The 26,158-nt window shown below is 37.8% G+C and overlaps 1 protein-coding gene across 5 annotated transcripts in view; it reads left to right on the top strand.

Annotated features, from left to right (window-relative positions):
- The window catches only part of THSD7A (thrombospondin type 1 domain containing 7A), an 809,828-nt gene that overhangs the window by 363,360 nt on the left and 420,310 nt on the right, over positions 1-26,158 (top strand). The gene's annotated exons all lie outside the window — the stretch shown is intronic.

The following is a 26,158-nucleotide window of genomic DNA, read 5'->3' as shown; positions in this document are numbered from 1 at the left end:
TGTGACCAAAGAAAATGACAGCAAACATTCTTTAGGGTGAAAGAGTTTTTACCCAGCTTGTTCTCCCAGCAGTAGATCGAGCACTAGCATCTCTGCCTCCACCCAGAGCACTGGGCTGAGCTCTCTATATAGGGCAATAATAGCCTATTGCCTAAAGGTGTGGAAGTGGTAGCCTAGCAAAAGGTCAGTTACATCATCAGGTGGTTTAAGTTCAGTGAGGATCCTGGCCATAGGAACCCCAACTTCCCACAACATAGTTTAAAATGATACAAATACTGACTGCTAAGCAGTTAAATAAATGTATATTTGTGCACATTTGCATATATGTTTAATAAATGAGAAATTTGAGAACAGACTTTTGAACAAACATGATTCTTACCTAATTTTTTAATTTATGAAGAATGTGATCTCTAATCTCTCTGTGTTTCTTGTTGCTCCGCCATGCCATAGGTATGATATTAGTATCTACCTTAAGGTTATTTTAAAGAAAACTTGGCATAAACTTGAAGATAGATTACTTAGGTGGTGCCTGGCATATGTAAGTGCCCAGTGTTTTCTCTTATTTGGTGTGACCCTGGTATGAGCAGCCAGTGACTCTCACTGGCAAAGGGTTTGTCTCCTGGATCTGTGTCCTTTCCTTCTTCCTGTTTGGACCTGCATATACACTGCAAGCTTCTCTGCATCTGACATTTCTCTGCTTCTACCTGCTGTCAGAGACAATAGCATAGTTGCAAAACCTTCAGTTTTGCTGTTTGCAGAGTTGTTCAAAGTATAGTTTTAGAAAACAGGAACATTCTGCTTTAGTGTTTTATTTATACTTGTGATTGTGCTTATCTTTGCCATGCAGGAAATGATGGAGGTGTGACTCCTTAAGTGGGACTGTGTGTTCCAAAATTCCTTTGTGTGGAAACACCTAAGTATATTCTTGGCAAGACTTTCCTGTTCTGTGATGCTGTGAGTGAAAGGGTGCAGGAAGTGTGTACTGAATGCCGAGGCTTCCGCTCTCACAGTCCTCTTTCCTCTCCTGATGCACATCCCTCCCCTTCCTCATATATGTATATACACACACACATGTATGTGCATACCTAGATACATACAGAAATACATGTACAAATATAATCCGCATGCACATAGAAATAGCACAGTCATTTTTGGCTAAATTACTACACAAGTCTTCATTATTTGTTGTACTGTGGAAATTGTTATACCCCTTCAAATGTGTTTTATATTTGGTACATATGCAATTATAAATACTTTTCACTAAAATATTAATTATACAAAAATGTATCTTAAAATTTTATTTTAGAAAATTTTATGCCAACCTTTATGTTCATCAAGGTCCCATTCATATGAAAGATCTTATTATACAACTCTGCATTACCTTCTAGCTTCCAGCTTTTATTTTAAGATCCTTTTATGTTACCATCTTCTGTTTTCCTCTCTTGTGCCTGAACATGTCTTCAATCTGCAGTGCCTGAACAAATTTCTAACTAGTAGTTGTTTCTAATAGCATCTGTCTGCCAGCAAATCCATGAACATCATTTATATAAAATATTACTTGTAAATAGTTTATGTTGATTTTGATGCATTGTCAGTACTGATGACAAAAACAGGTGGAACAATATGGATTAACTATTATATATATATGTGTATATGTATGTGTGTGTCTGTGTGTTTATATACAATAGTTGACCCTTGAACAACATGGGTTTGAACTTCATGGGTCCACTTAAATGCAGATTGCTTTTCTTTTTTCTGTTTTTTTATATTTAAAATTTTTATTAAGGTATGATTGATATACACTTTTATGAAGGTTTCACATAAAAAAACAATGTGGTTACTATATTTACCCATATTATCAAGTCCCCACCCATACCCCAATGCAGTCACTCTCCCAGTGCAGCAAGTTGCCAGAGATCCACTGCAGGTTGCTTTTCAATAAATGATCGGAAAGTTTTTTGGAGATTTGAGACAATTAGAAAAAACATTTTCTCTAGCTTACTTTAATGTATGCATACAGTATAATAACATATGGAGTATGTATTAGTTGACTTTGTTTTCAGTAAAACTTCTGGTCAACAGTGGGCTATTAGTACTTAAGTCTTTGGATCAAAAGGTATACATGGACTTTTGACTGCACGAGGGTCAATAACCCTTTCCCTTGAATTGTTCAAAGGTCCACTCTATACACACAGACGGTTCTTGACTTATGATGCTTTGACTTATGATCTTTTGCCTTTAAGATAATGTGAAATTAATATACATCCAGTAAAGACCATACTTTGCATTTTTATTTTTGATCTTTTTTTGGGTTAGGGATATGCAGTACCTCCTCTCTCATGATACTGGGCAGTGGCAGTGAGTCACAGCTCACAGACAGCCACACAATCAAAAGGGTAAACAACCAATACTCTTACAACTGTTCTGTACCCATGTGACCACTCTATTTTTCACTTTCAGTATAGTAGTCAATGAATTAACTGATATATTGAACAATTTGTTATAAAATAGACTTTGTGTTAGATTATTTTGCCCAACTGTAGGCTAATGTAAGTGCTCTGAGCACATTAAAGAAGGCTAATCTAAGCTATGCTGTTCAGTAGGTTAGGTGTAGGATAAGCATTTTCAATTTAATGATATTTTCAACTTAGGATGGATTTATCAGAACTTAACCCCATCTCAAGTTGAGGAATATCTGTGTTTGTGTGTATAATACATGTTCTATATATAATACATTTTTTCTTAAAGGAAATATAGTCCATTCAGAGCCACTACATTGCACAACTTCAGGGACTCCAGAAACAGTCAGAATTAAGTAATCCTTATCTTGATTAGTTTGTGTTGATTGGGTTCAATTAAGTAAAACTGGCAGGCATTTAGTGCCCATTTTATGCCAAGCTCTGTGCTCTATGCTGGGGAACAAATATGAGTAGCATGTGAGCCCATCCCTCCTGAAGCTCCTTGTTTCCTATATGTAAATAAGTAATTCTCATCTAGTGAACTTACTGCAAAGTAGAAGCATATATATATATACATATATATATATATAGTATATATATATATGACAGTGAAAGCAGTGATTATCTTATAAGAGACAGGGAAGGGAAAATTTCGTAAAACCCAAGTTTGAAAAATAAATAGCTTACAAAATGGACAAAGATTATAGATATATGGAATTTCAGGCAAAGAGTAGTTGTGAAGAAATTAAATGTCATGTGTGTCCAGGGACAGCATGGAGTTGGGAATAGGTTGGGGTGGATAGAAAGGTGAGTGCATGTCTGGAGAAGTGGGTGGGAGAGCTACACTGAGCTTGCCAGAATAAGGAGCATGGCCTTTGCTTGATATTGGTTGGCTTGTGGAATCTAGAAGCCCAAGTCTATTTGAATTGATAAGTTATTACCAAGAGCAAAAGAATATATTTGCAAATGTTAAGTCATACGTGAATTTATGAATTTTAAAAGATTATCTGTTGTATAAGTGAACTATGACAACTCTCCTTGCAAACTTTGTATGAGAAATGCTGTCTTTAGATAATGCTAAGTAAACGCAGTCATTTCCTTAGTGGAGTACAGGCATGCCTCATTGTATTGCACTTTGTAGATATGTGCTTTTTTACAATTGAAGATTTTTGACACCGCTGGCAAAGTCTTTCAGTGCCATTTTTTCAAAACCATTTGCTTACGTCCATTTTAGTAATTCCTGCAGTATTTTAAACCTTTTCATCTCATGATAAAGTTTGCAATCTCATGATAACAGATGAGGAGTTGCTTCTTATGGATGAAGAAAAAAGGTGGTTTCTTGAGATGGGATGTACTCCTGGTGAAAATGCTGTGAGGACTGTTGAAATAACAACAAAGGATTTAGACTATTTTGTAAACTTACAGTTGCTATAGCAGCTTCAGGGTTTAAGAGGATTGATCCAATTTTGAAAGAAGTTCTACTGTAGATAAAATGCCCTGCGTGCTACAGAGGAATTATTTATGAAACGAAGAAGCAACTGATGTGGCAAACTTCATTGTCTTATTTTAAGAAATTGTCACATCCACCCCAAACTTCAGCAACTACCACCCTGATCAGTCACGGCCATCAGCATCAAGGCAAGACCCTCCCCCAGCAAAAAGATTATGTCTCACTAAAAGTTCAGATGATAGTCAGCATTTTTTATCATTGAAGTATTTTTTAATGAAGGTATGTACATCATTTTTTTAGATACAGTGTTATTGCACACTTAGTAGACTACAGTATAGTGTAAGCATAAATTTCATATGCGCTGGGAATCAATTCATTTGACTCATTTTATTGCAATACTTGCTTTATTGCGGTGGTCAGGAGCTGAACCCACAGTTTCTCCAAGCTATGCCTGTATCTTTCAGTTTTCTAGATAAGGGTGATTTACTATTTTATTTTTTCCTCTACAGTTTTGATTAGACCAGTGTTAAAATGAATAAACCTTAAATCTGTGTATTATTTCTCTGGTCGATCAGTGTCAGAATATAAATATAAATGAGCGAAGTGTACCAGGCATGGGGTGAAGGCTGGTTGTCCCCACACTTCTCTGTGGGGACCTGGTTAATTAAAGAAGCGACACCACCCCTTTACCCTGCTGTGGGTCTATCATGTGTTAGCTTTTAGCAATGGGGTTCAATTTTTAAAAATACCTCTTAAGGGACAACATTGTTAACTAAGTACAGTATCTGGTGAGCCCTCATTGGATTATGGGGCACTAGTTTACAAGCTTTGCCTTTGACAATCCCAAAAGGTCTTTAAAAATCTGAAGCTTAACTATAGAGATGGAAAAGATATTTAAAAGGTACTTTTTTGAGTATTAGAGAATGAAGACATGAGAATATATGGAGCAGCAAATCAAATTGAAGTGTCTACACAGTCCTGCTTCCAGCCAACATCAACACTTCCCTCCAGTTCTCTACACACTGTGCTTCATTAGTTCTCAGTAGCTGATGGGCCCTGTGGAATGAGAGGAACGAGCTAGCAGGAACAAGGCATTTGCTACCCAGAGCTGGTGCAGATACTCACAGAAACGCAGCAAGGACTATGGGTTCAACAGCTCTATAAAACAGCTGCTTCTGACAGTTTGCAGTGGTGACTACACATCTCTAATGGGGGAGTCATCAAAATGGATTTGGATTTATGGAGTCAAATCATTCATAATGAAAGCTTTGACTGCTGCTAAAGATGCATTTCTCTCCCTGTCTCTTACTGCAAGATTTAATATAACTTCTTCAGCACCTTGGCTTGTTTTATAGAACTGGCTTTGAACTGCTTCAGCTGTGAAAATTCCACAAGAAGAGAATAAATACAAGAACAGGCAAGGTGCTCTTTCAATCATGGCTGACCAAGCACTGTAGCACCATGAGCATCATGATGTCCCAAATCATGATGAAAATCCTCAGAGATTTCAAGATCATTCTTCTGGAAGAAATTTTCTGTCTTGATAGAATTATTCAAAAGTTAAATTGATTATTTAATGAAAACTGTGAAAATTAGAGGAAAGAATAATTCTTGTACCAAGTCATTATATGCAAGGTGACCTTTCTTTGTTGGCCATATACTGAATATTGTAATTACTATCACAGAGCTATTTTTTAATGGCTTTATTGGATGTAACTCATAGGTCATTCTATTAATGCATTTAAAATATACAATTCAAAGGCTTTTAGTATATTCACAGCGTTGTATATCTATTACCAGAATCAATTTTAGAACATTTTCATTACCCAAAAAAGAAATCCTGTACCCCTTAGCCTACCAAGCCCAAACTCCTGTATCCTTCATCAGGCTGAGCCCTAGGCACACTAATCTATTTTCTGTGTTTATGCATTTGCCTGTTGTTGACACTTCATATAAATGGAATCATGCCTTATGTGGTCTTTTCTGACTCGATTCTTTTAAGAGCATGTTTTCAAGTTTCATCCATGTGGTAGCATCTATCAGTATTTCATTTCTTTTTATTTCTAAATAACATTTCACTGTACGGATATGTCATTCATTCATTAGTTGATGAATATTTGGTCTATTGCCAGTTTTTTTGGCTGTAACATATAATACTGTTATGAACATTTGTATGTAAGTTTTTGCATGGATATATATTTTCATATCTCATGAATGTATACTTAGGAGTAAGATTTCTGGGACTTACAGTAGCTCTGTTTCATCATTTGAGGAACTGCCAGACTGTTTCAATCACAGTTTTTTGAACACAGCACAGTATGCATTGTGTTTTCCAAGAACCTCAATCATGATAAAATTTTCACTTAAGGAAATACATTAAAGTTCCAATGTTTAATTGGAAGGTAAATAGGAAATATAGGCAAGTGCTTCAGGGGACCTAGTTCATTAGAGTGCAAGTACATGTAGGAGGAAAATCTGAAGTAATTATGAGCACATTTGATAGGATGCCTGCAGGAAGCTCCTTTTTGTTTCTTTATCTGATTGTATAGTGAAGGCTTCAATAAAGAAGAAAAGTAGTTGGGATGAGAGAGCTGAGATGACTTAAAGAGCAAATTAATCACATATATTTAAACTGCACAGAGAAGTCTAAGTGATACTAATGAAAAACTTAAATGTTAATGCACTGTAGAAGTTCCTGTTTGGTTTTTATGGCTTAGTGAATGTTGTAGTACTGCTTGTGTTCCCATGGTACTCCGCAATTCTCTGAGGTCCTTGTAACAAATTCTCACAGTTTCTTCATTAATATAGGACAACAAGTAATGCCTTTCTCCTTTAATGAAAGAGTAAACTCAGATACTTAAGGTTATGTGATTTGACCCAAACCACACTCTTACCATGGGTGAGCAGCCAGGACAAATTTTTTGGTGTTTTTTGTGCTATAATATGCACAAAAATAAAATATTTATTTATAAAACACTTCAAATATACTTCCTAGTATTTTCATTGAAGAAACAAAGGTATGAGAAAATAATCTTCAGCTGTGTGAAGAGTAAGCCTCACATATTTGAATTAGCATTATATGGTATATTCAATAGGCAATAACAAATATACTTTCACACAAGCATAGGGAGATACAGCAAATGATTACAACATTTGTATTCTGATAAATATTTTGACCGTTTGGTATCTTGACTGAGCATTTGACAGTGTTCTTGAGATTTTAACATTTATTTTCATAGCTTTCTTCAATTTTGTGACCTAGAATAATGTATTTTATATAAACAATTCATTGCTCTATAATCCAATATAAACATATTCTCATATTCTATGATGCAATGAATCTTATTGAAAAGTATAAAGAGCTGCTTCAAGTCATAACTCAATATTTACTTTCAGTATATTGATGCTATCCTTTTTTATTCCTTTTTAAAAATGTTACATAGATTTAAGCTTGGATTTTCTTGACTATATAACAGGAATTTATACTAAGCATCATATAACAAACATCCTAAATCCTTTCCTATCCCAAAATACCGCATAGAGCTTCTCTCCATCCTTGTCTCTCTCCTCTCACACACACCCATACACACTATCTCCTTCACCTTGACAGTGTAGTCTCAGGTTTCTTTCACTGTCTCCCTAAAGTTCTCTTTCCTACTAAGCTCTTCTTGCCTTTTCTCTCCCCCTTCCATGTCTGACCATCTGTGTTGTATATTAGTACAATATTGCAGTCTACCTTTAATTTTGGGAATCATTTTCTAAGTGCATAAACTGATAAAATTTCTTGAATAGGAATATGATCAACAACAGAAGTGCTGACTTTTGCAGTGTCCTATACAGGAATATTTGCATCCCAGCTGTAGTTTTCCTTTTCTAAGGAGACAAAGTGAAAACCTGACAGCATCATTATATTTGTCTACAGGCGGCTAACCATGAATACATTGTGGACTGCTGTATGGGATACAGCTGTGAAATGAGCTAGAATTTATTATTGAAAGTAAAAGAACTAGTGTAAATTTATTCAGATGAAATCCTTTGCAAACATTACCGTAAATAGGCTTTGGAAACATTCTCATTCTGTCTCTTGTACTTTAAAAATGACTTTTCTGAAGATACTATATATCTTAGGACATCTAATGAAAAGATGAAAATTAGGACTGCCAGTATTCAGGGATTTATGTAGTAAGTTTCTGCAACTACTACTATGATAGAATTTTTAATTTGAATTCAGGTCTCTGTGTGACTTTTCCTAAATATTGGATCAATATCAAAACTCCTTCTTGACAAAGTGGATGACTGAGCACTCCAAATGCATCATGAGCACATTGTAGAAGCATTTTACTCCTTGAGTGTAATGGTATAGTCCAAATAGCAATTTTACTCCAGAGAGAAACTTGGAATATCCTTTTCATTTTGAAGGTCTTCACATAACTGTTATATAGTACTTGTCCTTATTTTAAATTGTGTGAGCATTTGATAATTCTCTTGGCTAATGTGCACAAGAAATTTGGTGTCTTAATCACAGCCTACTTAGTAGACAGCAGAGACATCACACACAAATCACCAAGTTTTAAAATACAAACCAATAAAATGTACTTAACACTAAATAATGTCATACTGCACATAATTTAATCTGTAGTTTATCATGATGCATAAATGTCTTCAGAAGGTTGACATTCACTAGTCTTCATTGTGACCAAAACTTTATTGCTGTAGTAGAACTGTGAAGTTGGCAAGAAATTTTTAGTTGGTAGGATGCTGAATTAAACCAAATTTGAAGAGTCTTTTAGTCTTTTTTTCATTTGCTTGTGTGCTTTTAAGGTGTGTTCAAAAGTATCAGTATTTTTCTGAACAATTTTCTTCATTCAAAAATGTATAGCCTTCTGTTTTACCTTTTTATTAAGGTAATATACTCAAAATCCACACCTTTGAGAGTTGAAGTTAAAGCATTCTCTTATCTTCAGTGACCTTGCCTACGTGTAGGTGTGTACAGTGCTTATCTTATTTGTTGCATTCTATTAATGCATGTAGGATGGAAGGATAAATTTGAGATGAAGATAAACTGTTTGCTATTTTATCTTTCAAGGAAGGCTCTTTTCCTCTCCCTTCCTGTTTTAACCTTTTCCAAACATATTAGTGGTATCAGTATGAGCTGTGGTGCCCTGTGAGCCACTGTATTTACTGCACAAACATTGTACTGAACTCTGGGCTGGATCCTCGTCTAGGTAACTGGGTCCCTTGGTCACTAATGAGCTCACATCTTTGAAGGAGATGCAGACACATCACAGCCATAAATCAGTGTAATTGGGGCTCTGGCAGTGGTGCATTTGAAGTGCTCTAAGGACACTAAACAGCCCCAGTGTTGAGGTGTCCTCAGTGTCCTCAGTGATTCCTGTCAGTTTTACCTCTTGTTCTCATTCCAGTAACTGCCAGCTTTATGCCACAGCTATGTTTTCTGCCTGGTTTCTATGTCCTTGTTCAGTCTTTTGTAATGCCTCCATTACAGTCCTTCCCTTGCAGGACTGCCTGCTTCTTTTCCAAATTCTGACTTTATTTCTGTCCCATTATTTTTCCACATGCCTCAGTTTCATGCTGTTTAACCAAATGGTCAGTTCAGTTCAACTTCTTTGTCAAGCCCAATATTCCAGAACCTTCAACGTCAACATGAGCCCAGAAATTAATAACTAAACTTGGATATTGGATTCAACTTTCAGCAATATTTACCTTGAATCCTGCATCACAGCATCTATGCTTTGGTACATGTGAGACCCATTTTTTGGAACTTTAGTGGGAAAGCCAATTAAAATTTGTATTTGAGAAATATGTTGTTAGTATCTCCATCACAGTCAGGAATTAGCAAGTCAGCAAGCTCCAGATTTACTTAAAAGAGTTCATTCGAGTTCAAAAAATGTTTTAGCTCTGTCTTACTTGATGATATAATAGTGCTTACCGTAATATTTACAATGGATAATTCTTATTGCTCCTCTGCACATCAAGTATAATTTGATACATTCATGAGACTGTAATCATAGGCTGTGAAAATCTTCCTCCAAAAAGTGAGCTGTGGTTTTCTTATTCTCCCAGGAAACCACACAGAAAGGAAGGTTCATTGTGAGAAATAAAATGTCATATCTTTTTTTTCTTATTAAGGTAATATTGATATTATTGATATACACTCTTATGAAGTTTTCACATGAGCAACATTGTGGTTACTACATTCACCCATATTATCAAGTCTCCCCCGAACCCCATTGCAGTCACTGTCCATCAGCATAGTCAGATGCCGCAGAGTCACTTCTTATCTTCTCTGTGCTACACCATGTGTGCCAATCATAATGCCACTCAATCCCCTTCTCCCTCCCTCTCCACCTGCCCTTTCCCATCCCTTCCCTTTGGTAACCACTAGTCCCTTCTTGGAGTCTGTGAGTCTACTGCTGTTTTGTTCCTTCAGTTTCACTTTGTTGTTATACTCTAAAAATGAGTGAAATCATTTGGTACTTGCCTTTCTCCTGAGAACACATTTTTTCTCCTTTATTTCTCTTGAGTAGGAGAAGGTATCTGTTAAAGACAGGCTGTGACCTCAGCTGCCCTCAGCCATCCTCTGCCTTCTCTACTTCTTGCCCTCATAATCCCCCACACATTTTTCTTCCATATTAAACTGTTCATTAATGCTATTACAACCTGTTTTTTTTTTGAAGTTTTCACAAGAAAAACAATGTGGTTATTACATTCACCCTTATTAAGTCCTCCGCCCACCATACCCCATTGCAGTCACTGTCCATCAGTGTAGTAAGATACCACAGAGTGTACCTATTTGTCTTCTCTGAGCTACACTGTCTTCCCCATGACCCTACACACACCATGTGCACCAATCATGATACCCCTCAGTCCCCTTCTCCCTCCCTCCCAACCCTCCCTTCCCCACCCCTCCCCTTTGGTAATCACTAGTCCCTTCTTGGAGTCTGTGAGTCTGCTGTTATTTTGTTTCTTCAGTTTTGCTTCATTGTTATGCTCCACAAATGAGGGAAATCATTTGGTATTTGTCTTTCTCTGCCTGACATATTTCACTGAGTATAATACCCTCTAACTCCATCCATGTTGTTGCAAATGGTAGGATTTGTTTCTTTCTTGTGGCTGAATAGTATCCCATTGTGTATATGTACCACCTCTTCTTTATCCATTCATCTACTGATGGACACTTAGGTTGCTTCCATATCTTGGCTATTGTAAATAGTGCTGCGATAAACATAGGGGTGCATATGTCTTTTTGAATCTGGAATCTTGTTTTCTTTGGATAAATTCCTAGGAGTGCAATTCATGGGTCAAATGGTATTTCTATTTTTAGTTTTTGGAGGAACCTCCATACTGCTTTCCACACTGGTTGAACAAATTTACATTCCCACCAGCAGTGTAGAATGGTTCCTCTTTCTCTGCATCCTTGCCAGCATTTGTTGTTCCTTGTCTTTTGTATGTTGGCCATCCTAACTGGTGTGAGGTAATATCTCATTGTGGTTTTAATTTGCATTTCCCTGATGATTAGCAATGTGGAGCATCTTTTCATGTGCCTGTTCGCCATCTTAATTTCTTATTTGGAGAATTGTCTGTTCATATCCTCCACCCATTATTTAATCAGGTTATTTGCTTTTTGAGTGTTGAGGCATGTGAGTTCTTTATATATTTTGGATGTTAACCCCTTCTCAGATATGTTTTTTATGAATATATCCTCCTATACTCCATGACGCCTTTTTGTTCTACTGATGGTGTCCTTTACTGTACAAAAGCTTTTTAGCTTGATATAGTCCCATTTGTTCATTTTTGCTTTTGTTTCCCTTGTCCGAGGAGATGCTTTCAGGAAAAAACTGCTCATGTTTATATTCAAGAGATTTTTGCCTATGTTTTCCTCTAAGAGTTTTATGGTTTCATGACTTATATTCAGGTCTTTGATCCGTTTCGAATTTACTTTTGTGTATGTGGTTAGACAAAAATCCAGTTTCATTCCCTTACATTTAGCTGTCCAGTTGTGCAAACACCAGTTGTTGAAGAGGCTGCCATTTCCCCATTGTATGTCCATGGCTTCTTTATTGTATATTACTTGACTATATATGCTTGGGTTTCTATCTGGGCTCTCTAGTCTGTTCCATTGGTCTATGGGTCTGTTCTTGTACCAGTACCAAATTGTCTTGATTACTGTGGCTTTGTAGTAGAGCTTGAAGTCAGGGAGAGTAAACCCCCCAGCTTTATTCTTCCTTCTCAGGATTGCTTTGGCTATTCGTGGTCTTTTGTGGTTCCATATGAATTTTAGAATTATTTGCTGTAGTTCGTTGAAGAATGCTGTTGGTATTTTGATAGGGATTGCATTGAATCCATAGATTGCTTTAGGCAGGATGGCCATTTTGACAATATTAATTTTTCCTAGCCAAGAGCATGGGATGAATTTCCATTTATTAGTGACCTCTTTAATTTCTCTCAAGAGTATCTTGTAGTGTTCAGAGTATAAGTCTTTCACCTCCGTGGTTAGGTTTATTCCTAGGTATTTTATTCTTTTTGATGCAATTGTGAATGGAATTGTTTTTCTTAAAATTTTTATTTATTTATTTGATTTTGGTATCATTAATCTACAATTACTTGTGAATGGAATTGTTTTCCTGATTTCTCTTTCTGCTAGTTCATCATTAGTGTATAGGAATGCAGCAGATTTCTGTGTATTGATTTTGTATCCTGCAACTTTGCTGAATTCAGATATTAGTTCTGGTAGTTTGGGAATGTATTCTTTAGGGTTTTTTTTATGTACAATATCATGTCATCTGCAGACAGTGACAGTTTGACTTCTTCGTTACCAATCTGGATGCTTTTTATTTCTTTGTGTTTTCTGATTGCCGTGCCTAGGACCTCCAGAACTATGTTGAATAAAAGTGGGGACAGTGGGTATCCTTGTCTTGTTCCCAATTTTAGATGAAAAGCTCTCAGCTTTTCGCTGTTAGGTATCATGTTGGTTGTGGGTTTGTTGTATATGGCCTTTATTATGTTGAGGTACTTGTTCTCTGTGCCCATTTTGTTGAGAGTTTTTGTCATGAACAGATGCTGAATTTTGTCAAATGCTTTTTCAGCATTTATGGAGATGGTCATATGGTTTTTGTCCTTCTTTTTGTTGCTGTGGTGTATGATGTTGATGGATTTCTTAATACTGCACTTTCCTTGCATCCCTGGAATAAATCCTACTTGATCATGAAGGTTGATCTTTTTGGTGTATTTTTGAATTCAGTTTGCTAATATTTTGTTGAGTATTTTTGCATCTATGTTCATCAGAGTTATTGGTCTGTAATTTTCTTTTTTTTTTTTGGGTGTCTTTGTCTGGTTTTAATATTAGAGTGATGTTGGCCTCATAGAATTAGTTTGGAAGTATTCCACCCTCTTCTACTTTTTGGAAAACCTTAAGGAGGATGTGTATTAGGTCTTCACTAAATGTTTGATAAAATTCAGTGATGAAGCCATCTGGTCCAGCCATTTTGTTCTCAGGTAATTTTTTTCATTACAAATTTAATTTCTTTGCTAGTAATTGGTATGTTCAGATTTTCTGTTTCTTTCTGGGTCAGACTTGGAAGGTTGTATTTTTCTAGAAAGTTGTCCATTTCTTCTAGGTTATCCTGTTTGTTAGTGTTTATGGTATTCTAAAATAATTCTTTGTATTTCTGTTGTGTCCATAATGATTTTTTCTTTCTCATTTGTAATTCTGTTTATGTGTGTAGACTCTTTTTTCCTTGATAAGTCTGGCTAGGGGTTTATCCATTTTGTTAATTTTCTTGAAGAACCAGCTTTTTTTTATTCTTCTCAATTTTATTTATTTATGCTCTAATCTTTATTATATCCCTCCTTCTTCTAACTTTGGGCCTCATTTGTTCTTCTTTTTCTAGTTTCATTAAGTATGAGTTTAGACTGTTCATATAGGATTGTTCTTCTTTCACGAGGTAAGCTTGTATTGCAATATACTTTCCTCTTAGAAGGGCCTTCACTGTGTCCCACAGATTTTGCATTGTTGAGTTATTGTTGTAATTTGTCTCCATATATTCCTTGATCTATGTTTTTATTTGGTCATTTATCCATTGATTATTTAGGAGCATGTTATTAAGCCTCCATATGTTTGTGGGCTTTTTTTATTGCATAATTTATTTCTAGTTTCATACCTTTGTGGTCTGAGAAGCTGGTTGGTACAATTTCTGTCTTTTTGAATTTACTGAGGCTCTTTTTGTGGCCTAGTATATGATCTATTCTTGAAAATCTTCCATGTTCCCTTGAGAAGAATGTGTATCCTGTGGCTTTTGGGTGGAGTATTCTGTAGATGTTTCTTAGGTCCATCTGTTCCAATGTGTTGTTCAGTGCCTCTGTCTCCTTACTTATTTTCTGTCTGGTGGATCTGTCCTTTGGAGTGAGTGGTGTGTTGAAGTCTCCTAAAATTAATGCATTGCATTCTATTTCCCCCTTTAATTCTCTTAGTATTTGTTTCACATATGTAGGTGCTCCTGTGTTGGGTGCATAGATACTTATAATGGTTATATCCTCTTGTTGGGCTGACCCCCTTATCATTTTGTAATGTTATTCTTTGCCTCTGTGACTTTCTTTGTTTTGAAGTCTATTTTGTCTTATATAAGTACTGCAACTCATACTTTTTTCTCCCTATTAGTTGCATGTAATATCTTTTTCCATCCCTTTCCTTTTAGTCTGTGTATATTTTTGGTTTGAAGTGAGTCTCTTGTAGGCAGCATATAGATGGGTCTTGTTTTTTTATCCTTTCAGTGACTCTTTGTCTTTTGATTGGTGCATTTAGTCCATTTACATTAAGGGTGATTATCGATAGATATGTACGTATTGCCATTGTAGGCTTTAGATTCATGGTTACCAAAGGTTCAGGGTAGCTTCTTTATTATCTAACAATCTAACTTAATTCAGTACACTATTTCAAACACAATCTAAATGTTCTTTTTTTTTCTTCCCTTCTTTATTTTTCTCCCCCTTTCTTTATAGATTAGGTATCATTCTATATTCTTTGTGTATCCCTTGACTGATTTTGTGGGTAGTTGATTTAATTTTGCATTTGGTTAGTAATTATTTGGTCTACTTCCTTTACTGTGGTTTTATTTTCTATGGGGACAGCTATTTACCCTTAGGAGTACTTCCATCTATAGCAGAACCTCCAAAATACACTGCAGAGATGGTTTGTGGGAGGTAAATTCCCTCAACTTTTGCTTATCTAGACATTGTCTAATCCTTTCTTCAAATTTAAATGAAGGTCTTTATGGGTACAGGATTCTTAATTTGAGACCCTTCTGTTTCATTGCATTAAATATATCATGCCACTTCCTTCTGGCCTGTAAGGTTTCTATTGAGAAGTCTGATGATAGCCTGATGGGTTTTTCTTTGTATGTGATTTTTTTTCTCACTCTGACTGCTTTTATTAGTCTTTCCTTATCCTTGATTTTTGCCATTTTAATTATCATATGTCTTGTTGTTGTCTTCATTGGGTTCCTTGTGTCAGGAGATCTGTGCACTTCCATGGCCTGAGAGACTATTTCCTTCCCAAGATTAGAGAAGTTTTCAGCAATTACCTCCTCAAAGACACTCTCTATCCCTTTTTCTCTCTCTTCTTCTGGTACCTCTATAATGCAAATATAGTTCTGTTTGAATTGGTCACACAGTTCTCTTAAATTCTTTCATTCCTAGAGATCCTTTTGTCTCTCTGTGCCTCAGCTTCTTTGTACTTCTGTTCTCTAATTTCTATTTCTTTTACTGACTCCTCTGCCTCACTTAATTTGCTTTTAAATCCTTTCAGTGTATGTTTCATTTCAGAATCTGTATTTTTCAAACTTTGTCTCTTTCTTGAAGTCTTTCCTGAGATCGTGAATATTTTTCTCCATCTCCATTAGCATGTTTATGATTTTTATTTTGAAAGCTTTATCAGGAAGATTGGTGATTTCAGTTTCACTTGGCCCTCTTTTTGGTGTTTGTGGGATTTTAGTTTGTACCATTTTATTTTGATGGTTCATATTTGTAATGAATAATATGGAATAATAACTTTGTGAATGCATCGCCTTCTAGTGCCCAGAAGTTCTACTCTCTGAAACTGCTCAGCACCTGGAGTGATGGTGGGTGTCACAGGCAAGAGGCACTGATGCCTGCCGGCGTGAAGGAGATCTTTCCTGCTTCCTGGTTGCAGTGCCTACCTCCACTGTCACAGCCACTGACTGAGTACACAGGAAGTAGTCTCTTGGGTATGCCTCTGTAGCTGCCATAGGCAGGGCTGCCCTCCAGGGACCTGGAACAATGACAGTGTTTGCAGGCGAGTGAAGCAGGTTCCTGGATGGAGTAAAGAGCACTTTCCTGCTTTCCAGCTACGGTGCCTTCCTCCACTGTCAGAGCCAGTGAGCTAAGCATGCAGGGAACAGCCTCTGCGATACACCCTGTTGCTGCTGTAGGCAGGGCTCCCCTCCATCTGGCCTGGCATGATGGCAGGGGCAGCAGTTTTGTGAGCAGGTGTTGGTTTTGAGGAAGGAGCAGCATGCTGTGTATCACAGTGGGGAGCTTTGGGAATGCATTGCCAGCCAGGGAGATGGAACACCTGAAGCTCCTGAAACCTGGGTTGAGTGCGCCAGGACGATTTTGTAAACTTGTCTTTTCTCCTAAGCATCAAGCTCTTTGCAATCCTTGCCCCTTTAGCAGTCCTCTCCCTATTGGGAATTCTCTGAGAGGGCCTGTTTTTTTTTTCCCCGAGCAGCTGGTTTTGGGTACCTTTTCTCCATAAGTAGCTGGAATCTTAATCTCTCTGTGTATTCTGCCTGTCTTAGCTTTATAATCCCAGTAATCTCCAGAGCCTCAGGTAATGTAGGTTCATGGTCCCAGAGCAGATTTCCAGGACTGGGTGTTCAGTTCTCCAGTTCTAGGCCTCTACCCACTTCCTGCTCCATTTTTCTTCCTCCCACCGGTGAGCTGGGGTGGGGAAAAGCTTGTGTCCCGCTGGGTTGTGGCTTTGCTTCTTTACCCTTTCCCATGAGGTCTTCTCTTTTTCCCAGATGTAGGCAGTCTATCACAGTCTTCTTTCATTTTGCTCTTTCAGGATTAGTTGTATTTGCTATATTTTCATATTATATATGGTTTCGGGAGGAGATTTCTGACTCACTTGTCATGCTGCCCTTTAAGCCCCCCTTTAAAATGTCATATCTTCTTTGAGGTTCCTGGTTCATAAGTAGTTGATGGCCATAATTCTAGGAGTGAAGGATTACAGAATCCAAAAATTACTCTTCTGTCAAACACCACTTCATCTGTGAAGCTTTTGTGACCTTCCTTCCTGATTTGTCATAGCACTTTTAACAATGTACTTGATTTTCTTTTCTTTGCACCCCTGTGCATGTATATGTGTCTCCAGTGAAGTGCCTGTGCTTTTTCTTATACTTTATCGTTCATGTCCCTAACTCTCACTGTTAAAATGTGAATGGTAAGGTGGGTGTGAGTTCAACTGCAAAGGTTAGCGGTCCCAGGACTTGCTGAAATTCCTGTGAGAGAGGGCTTTTTGAGAATCTTGGCCACTGCTAAATGGGCAACCCAGTCCAGGGATTTGTAGCCCAGGCTCACAACCATCTTTCAATTGGGAGGGCAGTAATCATTTTTACTGTTTGTATTTCCGTGATTCCTTCAGTAGCTAGTAAGGCAGCATACACTGCTGCCAGCTGTTTTTCCAACAGCGAATAGCGAATCTCTGCTCCCTTCCACAACATACCAAAACCCTACTGGGACTTTGTGGGCCCCGTGCTTCTTCCATAATCCCCAGACATACCCATACATTTTGGCAGACACCGTCAGCAGGAAGGGTATGGAGGGGTCAGTGACTCACAGCGTCTGGGCCTGAGCCACTACTCCAGGTAACACTTTTGTCTTACCCAACCAGAAAACACCCAACAACTTGACAGAACAACCAAGTCACTGCACCTTGTCTTCATTGACAGCCCATCCGCACCCCTTGAGGGCCTGGGAGCCACAGCTTCTAGATCTGGAAGAGAATCAGAAGTCAACATTATATCATCTATATAATGGAACACTTGAACCAAGCGTGATGGGACCAAGCGGCCAGGTCACTAGCTACCTAGCCATGATACTAAGTAGGACTGTGCATGTATTCTTGTGGGAGGACAGTGAATGTCCACTGCCGGCCTTCCCACTTGAAGGCATACTGTTCTTGACTTTCTGGTGCAATGTCAATGGGAAAGAAGGCATTAGCTAAATCCAACACAAAGTGGTAAGTCTCCAAAGTCACAGTTTATCCATCAGGTCAGTAATATTCAGTACTGCAGCATGCAGCATGGGAGTCACTTAGTTTAGTTCCTGATAGTCCACTGTCCTTCTCCAAGTGCCATCAGGATTCTTTACAGGCCACATGGGTGAATTAAAAGGGGCTTGTGTGCTGTGAGGATGATGTGTGCTTCCTCCCACCACCACCTGTATCCACCAGTGCCAACACCCAGTGTACATTTTGTTGGCACCAGTGAATGACAAGTTCAACAAATGGCCTGCGTTTTCAGGTTTCTCAAAGCCAGACGTATTTGGGGTGAAGCAGCAGACAGCTGTCCTCAAAAAACAGTAGGGAAAGTGGAGGTGGTGGGGGCTCCCCTGCAGTTATTTTTGTTTCTAAAGTACCCTGAAGAGGATGGAGCTGAGGTCTGGAGATACTCCTCCCTGGCATAATCGGAACCGTTCAGAAGGTGAAGGCGGCTTTTGTGGAGCTGTGTACGGATGAATGAGTAGGTAGGTGGGGAACCATGAGAGGCCCTCCAGGTACTTGGGACAGGAGAACAATGAGGGTATTTAGAAGATAGATATGGGAGTGGGTATCAATATTACTCTGACAGTGTTTTGTTTGTTAGTTGTCATTCATTTTGGTATTAATTAATTTAGAATTATTTATCCTCACTGAGATCTGGGAAGATAGGCTTAAAAAGTTAGCTTTGCAGGAGAGTTTCTTTTTTGCAAAAAGAATGCATTCAGGCTTATGAATTGTAGTTGTTGCAAAGTATTCATTGATTTAAAACTCACGTCAGGTGATTTTTTATAGAGAGTGAACTGCCCAGACCAAGGTTAGGTGTTATAAATCTTTTCCTGAAAAATAAAAAGCATACTGTATTAATTCAAGTCATAAATTAATCCTGCAAATAATTCAAGTCGTATTTAAAGTGGTTTATTCAAAATAAGTTTGGGTTCAGATGGGGATAAAAATTATAATATTTAATATTTCAGTTTGGCTTATAGTTATATAAATCCTCAAATGAAAAAGATGATGAAATCAATAACTTGCTTTCTACTTTTACATTCCTTTATTCTTTCTTTCCACATCTATATATGTAGGAAAACAGACTAAATAATTATACAAAATAAGTAATATGTGGAGTATCTTTCTCTCAAGCACTTATTTCAGGCCGTTATTTTACCAGTAGCTAATTTTATGCAAAAACTTTCCTGTCTCCATGTCTCCCAAACCCACTGCCTCACAGACCTTCATACTCAGGCTTTTGTCCTGTGATTATTGTGGCATCTACTCATGGCCTCAGCCAATTACCCCATGTAATTTAGAAGGACTGAGGGTAGCAGTCAGATTCTACTTATTCCTTAGAGAAAATGCCAAAGATACACCTAAGGAACATTGCTTTTATTAAAACACTTCAGAGTGAAAAGGCATTTAGTAGTGGTCATTTGGGTCTATGTCATACCAGCCTCAAACCTTAAAGAAAACCAATTAGAAGCCCCTAGGAGAAGATGTATTTATGTGTGTGCTGGAGAGAGAGAGCATCTGAGAGAACGTGAATGAGAATAAGAGCAAGAGAGAGAGAGAGAGAGAGAGAGATAAAGAAGCAGAAAGGGAGAAAAAGAGAGGGGGGAGATGAATTGATTGCAGTTTATAAAAATAATGATGCTGCATTGAATATTTTGTGCAGGGGAGGAATTATGTTGGAGGTCTTAGATTAGCAATGGAAGGGAGACATAAAGATCTAAGGGCATTGGATGGAAAAGTGGAAAGCTCAGGACACAAATACACAGCCAAGAGGTGAGCACCCAGGGTCCAGCACCCACATTCCCCCAGCTGCTTGCTGAGTGCCCATCCTCCACCAGCTGCCTGCTCACCACCCTGTGCCTGTGAGCCTTGCCTGCATGCTGACTCTCAGGTTCTGAGCACTGCTCAGTTTGTCTGAACTCACCAGCAATGAGGTGATCCTCTCAGAACTGCTAGGGCAAGATGTCCATCTGTTTTTTTTTTTTTTTTTTTAAGTAATTTTTATTGAAGGGTAGTTGATGCACAGTATTACATTAGTTTCAAGTGTACAACACAGTGGTAGAACATTTATATACATAATTCTAGGTTCCAGCTATCACCCTACCAAGCTGTTACAATATCTTGACTATATTCCTTATGCTATACATTACATCCCGGTTACTTATTTATTTTACCATTGGAAGTCTGTCCTTTTTTATTTTTATTTTTATTTTTTTTGTGAGGGCATCTCTCATATTTATTGATCAAATGGTTGTTAACAACAATAAAATTCTGTATAGGAGAGTCAATGCTCAATGCACAATCATTAATCCACCCCAAGCCTAATTTTCGTCAGTCTCCAATCATCTGAGGCATAACAAACAAGTTCTTACATGTAGAACAAATTCTTACATAATGAATAAGTTACATGGTGAACAGTACAAGGGCAGTCATCACAGAAACTTTTGGTTTTGCTCATGCATTATGAACTCTAAACAGTCAGTTCAAATATGAATACTCATTTGGTTTTTATACTTGATTTATATGTGAATACCACATTTCTCTCTTTATTATTATTATTTTTAATAAAATGCTGAAGTGGTAGGTAGATACAAGATAAAGGTAGAAAACATAGTTTAGTGTTGTAAGAGAGCAAATGTAGATGATCAGGTGTGTGCTTGTAGACTATGTGTTAATCCAAGATAGACCAGGGCAATAAAACATCCACGGATGCAGAAGATTTCTCTCAGAACAGGGGGGGTGAGGTTCTAAGCCTCACCTCTGTTGATCCCCAATTTCTCACCTGATGGCCCCCCTGCGACTGTGCCTGTCTTAGGTTGTTCCTCCCTTGAGGAATCTTACCCGTCTCTGGCTAACCAGTCATCTTCCGGGGCCATACAGGGAAATGTGAAGTTGGTAAGTGAGAGAGAAGCCTTATTGTTTGAAAAAGTTAGCTTTTTACTTCTTTGCATATTTATGCCCTGTGGCTTCTATGCCCAGCATTTGTCTTGAGGTATCTTTACCACTTGGAAGAATTATGATACTCGGTAAATTTGATATGAGGCACGAATTCTATTTAAGGGTTGTAATTAGGAAGGAAGAAGAAAAGCTATAGAAGTAGCAGGTGGAAGAAAACATGGGAAGATTGATTATTTCTTTGATATATCTTCTTGTAGAGTAACTTCAGCATGTACAGGTTTTAAGCTACTACTTAAATTGCACACACACATTAACATAATAGGAGTATAGTTACATAACCAAAGCAAATCTGTAATTACCAGCCATCTGCAGTGAAACCAAGAAAACCAGTTAGGCACTTTAGGCATTTGTGAATGATTTGTGAAATCTATGATATGGTGGATATTGTCCAACTGAACTTGAACAGTCTGAGAGAAATCAGACAAATTAAAACAACCCATTCCTGGGGACTGTTCACATGCCATATGTTCTTTTAACAGTAAATAGTCTGTAGTTGTAAGAGTTTGGAGCGCTACAATTTGCACTTCTCCAAATTCTTGGTTGAGTTCCAACAGTATAGATCCAGTCAAATTTGTTGTTTTACTGTATGCACAGGCCAGCTTAGATATCTCCTTCCTCATTCCCATGGCAAGTCCAGGAACTGGTGGGATGAGTGCATCTACAGCTGTAGCAGTGCGTGGATTTTTGTTGGGGTTTTTTGATGATCATCTTCTGGCATGAGTCTTCCAGAGAGTGCAGATGTTGGAAGTTCTTTTTCATATCGTATCTTAGTTCATTTTCGGGGTAGCCCAATTAGGCTTTGATCCTCTGTATAAACACAAACAGACCCTTTGCCTACACTTTTATATGCCCTTTATACCCTTGTGTAGAACTCGTTGGAGGTTACCACACAGGAACTGCCCTTTTTTTTTTTTTTTTTTTGCTTTGTTTTGGTATCACTAATCTACACTTACATGACGAATATTATGTTTACTAGGCTCTCCCCTATACCAGGTCTCCCCTATAAACCCCTTTACAGTCACTGTTCATCAGCATAGCAAAATGTTGTAGAATCACTACTTGCCTTCTCTGTGTTGTATAGCCCTCCCTTTTCTCCTACCCCCCCATGTATGTTAATCTTAATACCCCCCTATTTCTCCCCCCCTTATCCCTCCCTACCCACCCATCCTCCCCAGTCCCTTTCCCTTTGGTACCTGTTAGTCCATTCTTGAGTTCTGTGATTCTGCTGCTGTTTTGTTCCTTCAGTTTTTCCTTTGTTCTTATATTCCACAGATAAGTGAAATCATTTGGTATTTCTCTTTCTCCACTTGGCTTGTTTCACTGAGCATAATACCCTCCAGCTCCATCCATGTTGCTGCAAATGATTGGATTTGCCCTTTTCTTATGGCTGAGTAGTATTCCATTGTGTATATGTACCACATCTTCTTTATCCATTCATCTATTGATGGACATTTAGGTTGCTTCCAATTCTTGGCTATTGTAAATAGTGCTGCAATAAACATAGGGGTGCATCTGTCTTTCTCAAACTTGATTGCTGTGTTCTTAGGGTAAATTCCTAGGAGTGCAATTCCTGAGTCAAATGGTAAGTCTGTTTTGAGCATTTTGATATACCTCCATACTGCTTTCCACAATGGTTGAACTAACTTACATTCCCACCAGCAGTGTAGGAGGGTTCCCCTTTCTCCACAGCCTCGCCAACATTTGTTGTTGTTTGTCTTTTGGATGGCAGCCATCCTTACTGGTGTGAGGTGATACCTCATTGTAGTTTTAATTTGCATTTCTCTGATAATTAGCGATGTGGAGCATCTTTTCATGTGTGTGTTGGCCATCTGTGTTTGTTTTTTGGAGAACTGTCTATTCAGTTCCTCTGCCCATTTTTTAATTGGGTTATTTGTTTTTTGTTTGTTGAGGCGTGTGAGCTCTTTATATATTCTGGACGTCAAGCCTTTATCGGATGTGTCATTTTCAAATATATTCTCCCATACTGTAGGGATCCTTCTTGTTCTATTGATGGTGTCTTTTGCTGTACAGAAGCTTTTCAGCTTAATATAGTCCCACTTACTCATTTTTGCTGTTGTTTTCCTTGCCCGGGGAGATATGTTCAAGAAGAGGTCACTCATGTTTATGTCTAAGAGGTTTTCGCCTATGTTTTCTTCCAAGAGTTTAATGGTTTCATGGCTTACATTCAGGTCTTTGATCCATTTTGAGTTTACTTTTGTATATGGGGTTAGACAATGGTCCAGTTTCATTCTCCTACATGTAGCTGTCCAGTTTTGCCAGCACCACCTGTTGAAGAGACTGTCATTTCGCCATTGTATGTCCATGGCTCCTTTATCAAATATTAATTGACCATATATGTCTGGGTTAATGTCTGGATTCTCTAGTCTGTTCCATTGGTCTGTGGCTCTGCTCTTGTGCCAGTACCAAATTGTCTTGATTACTATGGCTTTATAGTAGAGCTTGAAGTTGGGGAGTGAGATCCCCCCTACTTTATTCTTCTTTCTCAGGATTGCTTTGGCTATTCGGGGTCTTTGGTGTTTCCATATGAATTTTTGAATAATTTGTTCCAGTTCATTGAAGAATGTTGCTGGTAGTTTCATAGGGATTGCATCAAATCTGTATATTGCTTTGGGCAGGATGGCCATTTTAACGATATTAATTCTTCCTAGCCACGAGCATGGGATGAGTTTCCATCTGTTAGTGTCCCCTTTAATTTCTCTTAAGAGTGACTTGTAGTTTTCAGAGTATAAGTCTTTCACTTCTTTGGTTAGGTTTATTCCTAGGTATTTTATTTTTTTGGATGCAATTGTGAATGGAGTTGTTTTCCTGATTTCTCTTTCTGTTGGTTCGTTGTTAGTATATAGGAAAGCCACAGATTTCTGTGTGTTGATTTTGTATCCTGCAACTTTGCTGTATTCCGATATCAGTTCTAGTAGTTTTGGGGTGGAGTCTTTAGGGTTTTTTATGTACAGTATCATGTCATCTGCAAATAGTGACAGTTTAACTTCTTCTTTACCAATCTGGATTCCTTGTATTTCTTTATTTTGTCTGATTGCCGTGGCTAGGCCCTCCAGTACTATGTTAAATAACAGTGGAGAGAGTGGGCATCCCTGTCTAGTTCCCGATCTCAGAGGAAATGCGTTCAGCTTCTCGCTGTTCAATATAATGTTGGCTGTGGGTTTATCATAGATGGCCTTTATTATGTTGAGGTACTTGCCCTCTATTCCCATTTTGCTGAGAGTTTTTAACATGAATGGATGTTGAACTTTGTCAAATGCTTTTTCAGCATCTATGGAGATGATCATGTGGTTTTTGTCTTTCTTTTTGTTGATGTGGTGGATGATGTTGATGGACTTTCGAATGTTGTACCATCCTTGCATCCCTGGGATGAATCCCACTTGGTCATGGTGTATGATCCTTTTGATGTATTTTTGAATTCGGTTTTCTAATATTTTGTTGAGTATTTTTGCATCTACGTTCATCAGGGATATTGGTCTGTAGTTTTCTTTTTTGGTGGGGTCTTTGCCTGGTTTTGGTATTAGGGTGATGTTAGCTTCATAGAATGAGTTTGGGAGTATCCCCTCCTCCTCTATTTTTTGGAAAACTTTAAGGAGAATGGGTATTATGTCTTCCCTGTATGTCTGATAAAATTCCGAGGTAAATCCATCTGGCCCGGGGGTTTTGTTCTTTGGTAGTTTTTTGATTACCGCTTCAATTTCGTTGCTGGTAATTGGTCTGTTGAGATTTTCTGTTTCTTCCTTGGTCAATCTTGGAAGGTTATATTTTTCTAGGAAGTTTTCCACTTCTCCTTGGTTTCCCAGCTTGTTAGCATATAGATTTTCATAGTATTCTCCAATAATTCTTTGCATTTCCGTGGGGTCCGTCGTGATTTTTCCTTTCTCGTTTCTGATACTGTTGATTTGTGTTGACTCTCTTTTCTTCTTAATAAGTCTGGCTAGAGGCTTATCTATTTTGTTTATTTTCTCGAAGAACCAGCTCTTGGTTTCATTGATTTTTGCTATTGTTTTATTCTTCTCAATTTTATTTATTTCTTCTCTGATCTTTATTATGTCCCTCCTTCTGTTGACCTTAGGCCTCATCTGTTCTTCTTTTTCCAATTTCGATAATTGTGACATTAGACCATTCATTTGGGATTGCTCTTCCTTTTTTAAATATGCTTGGATTGCTATATACTTTCCTCTTAAGACTGCTTTTGCTGTGTCCCACAGAAGTTGGGGCTTAGTGTTGTTGTCATTTGTTTCCATATATTGCTGGATCTCCATTTTGATTTGGTCATTGATCCATTGATTATTTAGGAGCGTGTTGTTAAGCCTCCATGTGTTTGTGAGCCTCTTTGCTTTCTTTGTACAGTTTATTTCTAGTTTTATGCCTTTGTGGTCTGAAAAGTTGGTTGGTAGGAATTCAATCTTTTGGAATTTTCTGAGGCTCTTTTTGTGGCCTAGTATGTGGTCTATTCTGGAGAATGTTCCATGTGCACTTGAGAAGAATGTATATCCCAGTGCTTTTGGATGTAGAGTTCTATAGATGTCTATTAGGTCCATTTGCTCTACTGTGTTGTTCAGTGCTTCCGTGTCCTTACTTATTTTCTGCCCAGTGGATCTATCCTTTGGAGTGAGTGGTGTGTTGAAGTCTCCTAGAATGAATACATTGCAGTCTATATCCCCCTTTATTTCTGTTAGTATTTGTTTCACATATGCTGGTGCTCCTGTGTTGGGTGCATATATATTTAGAATGGTTATGTCCTCTTGTTTGACTGAGCCCTTTATCATTATGTAGTGTCCTTCTTTATCTCTTGTTACTTTCTTTGTTTTGAAGTCTATTTTGTCTGATATTAGTACTGCAACCCCTGCTTTCTTCTCACTGTTGTTTGCTTGAAATATGTTTTTCCATCCCTTGACTTTTAGTCTGTACATGTCTTTGGGTTTGAGGTGAGTTTCTTGTAAGCAGCATATAGATGGATCT

The sequence above is a fragment of the Manis pentadactyla genome, chromosome 7, assembly GCF_030020395.1.
Source record: "Manis pentadactyla isolate mManPen7 chromosome 7, mManPen7.hap1, whole genome shotgun sequence".
Taxonomy (NCBI): domain Eukaryota; kingdom Metazoa; phylum Chordata; class Mammalia; order Pholidota; family Manidae; genus Manis; species Manis pentadactyla.
This window is presented reverse-complemented; position numbering and strand designations above follow the sequence as displayed.